General features: G+C 37.8%; 1 pseudogene; it reads left to right on the top strand.

Annotated features, from left to right (window-relative positions):
* The first annotated feature begins 828 nt into the window (after window positions 1-828).
* LOC131527087 (desmoglein-2.1-like) lies at window positions 829-9597 on the top strand (annotated as a pseudogene).
* The last annotated feature ends 548 nt before the right edge of the window (window positions 9598-10145 follow it).

Raw genomic sequence — 10145 nt, 5'->3', positions numbered from 1 at the left:
CTGTGGGCTCAACGGAACTGTTGGCAGCCGCGCTGAAAATATTACTATATCGTATATTATAAATATAAAAACTCATACTAAGGCCATTTTGACAACATGTCTTGGATTTTGGGTTCAAGAGAAATATCACTAATCGAAAACACTGGTTTCCGTGGTACAATTCCATATAACTTAGCCTATTGATTTACAAAGAGGGATACTTGACACTAAAGCACTGTTTTGAGAGGCGAAACGCCAGCGAAATTAAAGTTTGACGTCGTTAATTACAAACACGAGATTAATAATTTATAATCACTTTAATTTAATGACAGACCTAAGCTGAATTTAAGACCAATGCTGTTTTCAACTAACGAACAAGCTTACATACATTTCCTTTATGAAGTGGTGATGTCCTGGCTTTGCAAATGCATATAGTTTGGAAGAGTGTTAATCCAAACATCGCGAGATTCTCTTGCTCCCTGTATTTATAGAAAGCTCAAAAGAACAACATTTATTTGAAATAGAAATATTTAGTAAAACTAACATTTGGTCAATTTAATGCATCTTTGCTATTTAAAAGTATTCATTATATATTCACAAAACTATTTTTCAAATGATAAAGGTGTTTACATTCACATGTATTCAAGGTCTGAGAAAAATGTTATTACTTTTTACTTGAAGGTTACACAATTTTAAATGTATTACAGTATTAAAATGGTATTAAAAAGTATTAAAACATGTTTTTAAAACCTTAAGAAACCATCATACATATAAAGAGTACATTTCTAAGAACTTAGAATCACATTTTTCAAAAGATTTTTCCTTTCATTTATTGTGGGCGCTCTTTTTTTGATACAGACACAGTAGTGATGAAGGTTAATTGCTTTGATGCTGATGAGCAAGGAAACCCAAACTCTCAAATCAAGTATGAGATTGTTGAGCAGCAGCCAGATGGGGAGAGAATGTTCAGAGTTGACAGTGACGGCACAATCCGTGTTGTCAGTCCTAACCTGGATAGAGAGGTGAGAGGCCACCATCACTGTATCAAATGTGTTTCTGGTATCTAACATGCTACATAACACACACACACACACACATACACACACACACACACACATAGCACGTATGAGCTTCATTGTGCCAGATGTTCTGCTTTTGTTTCATTTTAAATGAGTAATGCAGGAACATAATAAAGACACAATGACTGTTTTGTTGAGCAGTATGTAGACGATTCCACCTTTTTATTCACACGCCATCTCTCTCTTCAGACTATTGATCAGTATGTCCTGCTTATCAAAGCATCTGACCTGAATGGAGCTCCAGGCGGCAATGCCGCCACAGGGACGGTCACCATCAGGATCGATGGCGTCCAACGATAATGTGCCTGTGTTGGAAGGCCCAGTAAGAAAATATCTTCGCTATGTTTGCATCCACACAGTTATGTTGTTGTAGTGGTTCCTTCAATTTTGCAACTGCTTTTTCTTTCGCCATAGTTTGACGCCAGTATTGAGGAAAATACGGAGAAAGTAGAGGTGATGAGACTCAAAGCAAGCGACCTGGATCTTCAGGACACGGACAACTGGGTGGCTAATTGCTTTATTGCATCAGGCAATGAGGCTGGATACTTCAGCATTCGCACGGACCCAAAGACCAATGAGGCAGTCATTATGCTTGACAAGGTGTGCAGTGATATTTGTTGCTTATTTCTTTCATAATTTCTGGTATGAGTAGGTTTTGTGATACCAAAATGTCAGTATTCATACCAGTATTGCTCATATTTCACAATTCTCGATTGCCTGTTTTGACACCCCAGGAAAAACATTAATTATTAATCATTAAAATTAATTATTACTATAATAGCTAATTTTTCATATAAAATTAACATATTTAAATTATTTTGCAATTAAGTAAACAAATAACTATTCAAGTAAACAATCGATAATAAAGGAATAACATGGCAGTTTCTCTTTTTCTTTGCAGTATTGTTGTTTGATTAACAAGACGGTAACTTTTATTATGCTTTAAAATAACTGTTTTCTATATTAATAAATTCTCAAATGCAATTTATTCCTATTATGGCAAAGCTGAATTTTCAGCAGCCATTTGAAATAGAAATCTTGGAGCTTTATACATGTCTTCACTCCCACTTTTGATTAAGTGAATGTGTCCTTGCTGAATAAAAGTGGTAATTAAAAACAAAAAACAAATCTGACCCCAACCTTTTGAATAGTAATGTACTTTGATTTTTCATCAAAAAGGATTCTGTTAACATTCATATGAGACATAATTTACTGCATTTACATCAATACAAGATATGCAGAAATGTGCATTTTTACCATCAAAAACAGTTAGACAGCACTCGGGTGATAAATTTAATCGGTACTTGGTTATACTGATACAGATACAGAAGAAAGGTTAATATTGTTACCTTGTTATAGTATCAACTTACTTTTGACAGGGAGATTTATAGCATGTAATTGTTTTGAAGCAGATTATACTCTCAACCATTTTCTTGAAAAAATGATCTCATGTCTGTTTTCCCTGTAGGCTGTCGATTATGAGGATGTCAAAGACATGAACCTTGGCATTGGTGTAGCAAACACTGCTCCATTCCACCCCTCTGTGAGTGGAGGAGGACAAGGAATGAATATCAACTTCGGGGGCAGCGGTGGCGGCGCAGGAGGCGGCGGCGGTGGTGGTGGTGGTGGTGGAGGTGGAGGTGGAGGTGGAGGCGGAGGCGGAGGCGGAGGTGGTGGCAGTTCAGGCGGTTCATGGTCAGCGTCAGGGGGTAATATATACAATGTGAACATCAAGGTGAAAAACCAGCCAGAAGGACCCAAGTTCTGGCCCCTAACAAAAGCCATCCCCATCTCAGAAGGCAAGACTTTTAACAGTAATGAGATCATCGCAAGATGCCCCGCCATTGATACAGACACAGGAAAGGAAGCTACCAACGTAAAGTACGTTTACTCTGAAATAGTTCTGTCAACAATTAAGAGGAAATGGCGTAGAAAACAATAAGAAATGAGCTTGAGCTAACTATGTTCCCTTTTCTTATAGGTATCTTAAAGGATCTGACCCAGATAACTGGCTGACCATCGATGAGACGACTGGAGCCATTAAATTGAACAAGGCACCTGACCGCGAGTCCAAGTATCTAGTTAACGGCACTTACTACGCCATTATTTACAGCATAACTCAAGGCAAGTTTTCTGCAGGGTTATTAACTAATAACCTATCCTAACTAAAACCTTAAAGGGACAGTTCACCCAAAAATGAAAATTCTGTCATCATTTACTCACCCTCAAGTTGTTCCAAACCTGTAGAAGTTTCTTCTGTTGACACAAAATAAGATATTTTGAAGAACATTGGTAACCAAACAGTTGCTGGTAAGCATTGACTTCCATAGTCTTTTCTTTCCATATAGTGGACGTCAATGTCTTACCAGCAACTTTTTGGTTACCAGAAATGTACCTATAACTTAAATTTATTTTATTTCAGCTAGTTGCCAAGGCAACATTTCTCATTTTTATTTAGTTTAAGTACTAAAGTAACTGAAACTAAAAACTATTTAAGACATTTGATTATTATTACAAATAAATAAATAAAATGACAAAACACACAGCAAAATCACTAAGATGTTAAAATTAAATTGAAAACATAAAATATAAAAATAAAATCTAATTCAAAATATAATAGTATAAATAATACTAAAATAACAGTGGTTCTAGTGAAAAGGGAAAACTGTCTTTGTTGTTTTATTTATCCAACTGTTTCCAGATGTTGCCAGGTTATGGTTCACTGCCATAATATGGGATAATATACTTAATTAACTTAAGACCAATAATACTTCCAGTGTGTCACATAGTGTAATATAATGGATATTGCAGATACATAACCTGTCCTGAAGATGGCGCCATCTTCACGTTGATCAACAATAGTTACTGAAAACTGGGTCAATGTTTGGGTGCTTAACCATCTGCAAGTTATGTTGTAAAAATGATTTGATTTAATTTAATCGATTCATTTACATTGCATTCTCTTTGTTCTTTCTTTTCTTTTTTTTCAGTACTTTTAAAAAAACCTTTCAACACGTACATTTTTATTAGATATTACAGTAGTATAACATTTATCTCACATTTATATTTATGTATTGAATGCACATAAAAAAATACTATTTTTTTAAATACGTTTTTCCTTTTCTCTTATAGACTTGCCTTCAAAGACGGCAACAGGCACCATTGCTATCCAAGTAGAGGATTTTAATGACCACTGCCCAACTTTGACAAGCAAAGTCAAGACACTCTGTACTGACAAGGATGCTGTCTTAGTCACTGCAGTGGATGAGGATGCATCGCCCAATGGATCTCCATTCACCTTCAATGTTGTCCCAGAAGGAACTAAGGAAATGGACAGTTGAGCATTTAAACGGTATGCCAGATGTTGTCAGGTTATTTTTGGCCCACAACAATACTTCACTGATGTAACATTTAAAATTGCATTGAAATTCAATTAAATTTAAAATACAGTATTTCCATGAATATTTATAACAAAATACTGCCGCAGTACCTCTGTGTGTCATATTAAAACTAGCTGTTGTAAGAAATCAATAATATGAAGTAATAGTCAGAGATCTGTTGTCGTTCCAACCCGCAAGACCTTAGTTCATCTTGAACACAAATTAAGATATTTTTGATGAAATCCGAGAGCTTTCTGACCCTCCATAGACAGCAATGCAACTGAAACATTCAAGGCCCAGAAAGGTAGTAAGAACATCGTTAAAATAAGTCTTTTTGTGAAGCTACGTGAATACTTTTTGTGCGCAAAGAAAACAAAAATAACCACTTTATTCATCGATTTCTTCTCTTCCGTATCAGTCTTAGTCACACATACACAAGACTACCACAACGCAACGCATGCACGAGCTGGCGTTCTGCTACTACTGACTTTGTGGTTGACATCTTCGGTTTTTCTTCTTATCAGATACCACTGCCATCTTCAGAACCCAGGAAAAGCTGTGGCCAGGAGAATACGAGCTGATGGTGGACGTCAAGGACCAGCAGGGATTGTCATGTCCAGAACCTCAGAAAATTCAGGTGGATGTGTGCACCTGTAACGACCAGGGAGCTTGTGCCCGAGCAGGACCAGGTGGAGCATCAGGAGCATCAGGAGCATTTAAGAAGGGATCCAGGTTCGGACCAGCTGGAATCGGCCTGCTCTTCCTTGGAGCCCTTTCATTATTGCGTAAGTTTGTGTAGTATCTTAACAATGTCTACCATGTAAATCTGACTTCATGACATTCCTTAGACATTTACAAATAAAGCATATTAATAAAGCATATTTTCAAACAACCTTTGACTAGCAGGTGTAAAGATTGACAGTACAGAGTTAACGTGTAGCAAAAGCTTGAGTTTAGTTTACCTGTCGAGAAGAAACTCCACAAGTTTTGCATCTCCATTGAAATCCAAACATTCCACCAATTCATTCCTTCATCTTATAAAAGCACTGCCAATGTTTAGCTTTTTCTGTCTCTTCGAATTTTGGCATACACTTCTGAAACCAAATATGACTTTTTTATATCCTTTTATATCCATGTGACACATAGTTCTACACTGGCTAAACAACAGTAGCCACACCCCAAACTCTTACTATAGGTTGAGCTGGAGATTGACAGATCTGAGCAAACTGCTCTGCATGTTTTGATGGTGCCTGGGAGGTTCAATCTTTACACTTCTGTAAAATAAGAGATAAACCCATGAATGGCATACTAATAGTACAATGAATTGAGTTCAGAGAATTAGGGATGCACCGAAATTAAAATTCTTGGCGAAGCGAAGCCGAACAAAATGGAACACTGGGCGAAGGCGAATACGAACATGGTTTTTCGCATTCTTTTCCCCAGGCCTGTTTTTCCATTTTTTATTTTTATTTTTGTCACCACTGCATAAATTAAATATCCAAAATGTGCTTTTTACTGTTTTGTCCTGCTTTTCAAAATAAATAAATAAATTACAAAACAACAATTAAAAATATTTACTTAACACTGAACATTTTTAACATTCTATCAGACATTATACCAACAAAGCAAAATTTAACTAAAAATTAATAAGTTACTAAAATAATATTTTTGGGCCATTTTTGAGACCTCCTTCTTGAATCAGGCATGTATTTTTTTACTGTACAAATAAATGCAGCCTTGCTGAGCAGAAGAGAATTCTTTTAAAACATACTACAGATCCCAATTTGAACACTATTGTGAATGTTATAATAAATGTATAGAGCTGTTGTAGGGTAATTATTATTATTTTTATTTTACTTTACAGAACAACAGTAAAATTACAATACTAAAATTTATGAATGTTGATGGAGTTATTGCTTTTTCTTAGACTTTATTTTGGCAGAAACCCGCTGGAAGATTTTAGTGCTTCTTTTTGTTGACAACAGCATGCAGATATTTAAATGATTCTGATTACGAATTTGGGAAGATGTTTGTAGCACTTATCACATTGTCATGTGTCTTTAAAAAAAAAAAAATGTTACTGAGCAAAAGACGAGTAGGCTACAGTGTTTTAACGCAGATGTTCCTCGCGCTTTGGACTTTGAACCCTGGCACCGCGAGCTCTTGCAGCGCTGTTTGAATACATGCAATCCCTGCTTGTATTAGAAAACATAACATTCTGCAGTTTATTTACTAATCAGTTGAGGCTATTTCGCGATTTCAATCATCATAGTAACCAGCATCAACCACCTCTTCCTCTTCTCATCGGAGACATGAGATGCAGCGCTAAGCATCTAACTGTCGGTGCTTCGTGCTTGGAATTATTTTTGCGTCTTTCTCTGACAGTTTTAAAGACTTTCACACTGCAGACGTGTTTGCTGCATTAGTGCGCGCCTCTATTTGATCGCGTCACGTCATTGTTCGGTACAATTTATTCGGTCTTTTCGCTTATTCGGCCGAACACCGAAAGAGATTTTTTTGCTATTTTCGGCCGAACAATTTCGGTTGCCGAACATTCGGTGCATCCCTACAGAGAATGTATTTTGACATTAAAAAATCACCTTACTTTCTTTTGCCTGATTGTGCACAACTTAACTTTATTCTAACATTGTTAATCTGGAGAACACAAAAAAGATATTATAATTGATAGTTATGAAGTGAAAATAATTGCTGTATTTCTCCTCTGTTACAGTCATCCCACTCCTGTTGCTGCTGTGTCAGTGTGGAACTGCTGGGCTGGCGGGAGCTTTCACAGACATGCCCTTTGACACTAAAGAGCATCTCATCTCTTACCATACTGAGGGCCAAGGAGAGGACAGGGTAAGATCTTGAACTTCTGATTGATTTGCAATGTATGTTATCAGAAACAAAATCTAATTAAGATCTTTATATCTCAAAGCTAAATCAAACCATTTTGTCTCTGATAGGATGTTCCACTAGTTGATGTTGTTGATAATGGAAGGATGGGTTATGCATCAAGAGAAGTGGGTGGCATGCATATCATAGGAGCTGGAGGAGCTGGAGGAGCTGGAGGAGCAGGAGGAGCAGGTTTCATGGACTCCACTTCCACAATGGGTGGCCGTGGCTACAATGAAATGGAAATGTCCTACATGGACTCGATCAGAAGAAGTGAGACTCTTAGGAGTAGAGGAATGGCTGGAGATTTTGATGGAATGGCCGTGTCTGATATGTTCCTGGGCGAATACTACTCACAGGTTAGTATGTAGTATATACCCACAGGGCAGTGTATATAAAGTTAATTTATTATGTTTATTTAGTGTGAATAGTTATCTATCTGTCGTTCTGTTTATCTAATGATCTATTGTTTTATCTACTATTCTATCTATCTATTGTTCTATTTAATGTTCTGTCAATCTATTGCTCTATCATTTAATCATTTTATCATTCTATCTATTATTTTAATAGATATTGTTCTATTTATCATTACATCGTTTTTTCATTCTATCTTTGTATCTACTATCATTTCATCATTCTATCTATCATTTCATTGTTCAATCTATCACTCTATCATTATCATACTATTATTATATTGCTGTATTGTATTATCTATGTGGATCACATTTATATATATATATATATATGTATTGCTCTATGTGTGTTACAGAAAAGCCGTGGAATGGAGGATGGATTTGCTAAGAATGAGCCTGTGGTGTATGATTATGAAGGGAAGGGCTCTCCTGTGGGCTCTGTGGGCTGCTGCAGCCTCCTCGAAGATAACAATGACCTAGAGTTTCTCAATGACCTCGGGCCCAAGTTCACTACTCTCGCTGAAATATGTGGAGGTAAAAAGCCTGAGGTCTCCGCTCCTCTTCCTCCCGCTCCTCTTCCTCTCGCTCCTCTTCCTCCCCCTCCCAGACCCATCGTGGACCGTGCAGGTGGTGTCTTCATCAACCAACATTATAAATCCTGGGAATATTACCACTAACAGAGCTATATCTTCAAACGCATTGAATATACCTTCCAACATGGCTACGTCATCATCTACTCGTGTGGAGAATGTCATGGTCACAGACAACCGGCCCGCAATGTTTACGACTGTCCAACCGACTCCAACGCTCCTGATGCAACCGCAGCCAATGTACTACATGATGGAGCCGCAGCCGCAGCCCAGCACAGTACTGTTCACCGAAAGGCCCACCATGGGACAGAACATGTACGTGCTGAACAGCGGCCCGGTAGCCGAGGGTTGTAGTCCAGGGCGCCAACATAGCGCCGAATACCTGACCCGTGGCGAGAGAATGGTGTTTGTGGACGGGGGCACCTGCTCAGGCTGGGATGCTGCACACAGGTAATCTGTCTGGATCACAAGTGTTCCTGGTGGAGGCGGAGCCACGAGCGGTCAAGTCCTTCAGGGGCGCTTCAGAGAGGGGTTGCTGGATCTCAGGGCATGATGGTCATGGAAGGACAAGGGGGTCACATGATTCAGGGGTCCCTCAATCAAGGTGTTTCCACTCACGGTGGATCTAAACATGTCCTTTATATGGACAGCAAAGGGGGATCAAGTGTGGGTGTTCAAAAGGGGATGACGTCCACCCAAGGGTCATACGGTGGCATCGGATTAGGTGGGTCATCTGTCCAGATTAACCAAAACCTATCGTCACACAAAGTCGTCCAGGAGAGAAAGGTTGTGACAACACAAAATGTCAAGTAATAATGCAACACTCATTCAGTACTTGTACAGTCATAAAAGTGTTAGAGGGTTTAGAAAGCCATCAATCAAGTCTTCAGAGCTCATGCATGCAAATCATTAGAGTTACCATGTTAGGTCACATAGAATATGCAAATAATGCTTGAAAAACTGGTTTTTAATGCCCTTGAGGTTTACTTCTCTGTATGTGTAGAGCACTATACATGCTTTTATTTTCCTTTCATTTTTCCCTTGCCTATAAATCATATGTTACCCTACGTGTGCATTCAATGTGTGCTCTGTAAAGACTGTTGTTTGCGGAAAATATGCACAAGTTGCCCTGAGGCCATTTCTGTGCAGTTTCTGCAAATCAGCTAGAAGCTATTTTAGATAGGCACAGACATATGAGAACATAAACACAGCCAGAAATCAGTCAAGTAGAGTCACCTCAAAAGACTATGGAAGGACAAAAGTTATTTTTTTTAGAAAAGTACAGTGCTGTAAAGACAATTCATGAATCTGTTGTGGCAATGTATATTTTGGGTAGCTGTTTATGAAAATGATCAGTGTGTTTCATTAACCAGCACTGGTATGATTTGCATTTTACAGTTTTTACTTTCCTCTTCTTACAGTTACTGTTTGTAAACAAGTAGGAAGTCTGATTAGTAAGTCTATGTTTAGAAGCTTGTGGTTTCTCTTTGCAGTGTGGTTAAATAAAAAGACCAAACCCGCATTCCAAGCAATAATGATCATATGTATGAAATGAATGTTATGTAAAAATGTCTTATTTTTCTCTCAAAATGCTTGTATTTAAGAATACAGTAGCTAAAGCACATTTCTTTTGTTTAGTCATTGGAATTTAATGCTAAATACTAAAAAACAGTGTGGTGCTGGGATTTTTCTATTCACAGCTCTGGTTTGGTACAAAAAAGTTTTATTTTTAAGAAGTTTTTGAAGGGTGGGCAATGGTCTCCAACTTTCCCAGAAATGGACTCATTAGCTGCATGGTGGGAAAGTGTG

This window comes from Onychostoma macrolepis, chromosome 20, assembly GCF_012432095.1.
Source record: "Onychostoma macrolepis isolate SWU-2019 chromosome 20, ASM1243209v1, whole genome shotgun sequence".
NCBI classification, from domain to species: Eukaryota; Metazoa; Chordata; class Actinopteri; order Cypriniformes; family Cyprinidae; genus Onychostoma; species Onychostoma macrolepis.
Note: the sequence above shows the minus strand (reverse complement) of the source record. Positions and strands in the feature narration are given on the sequence as shown.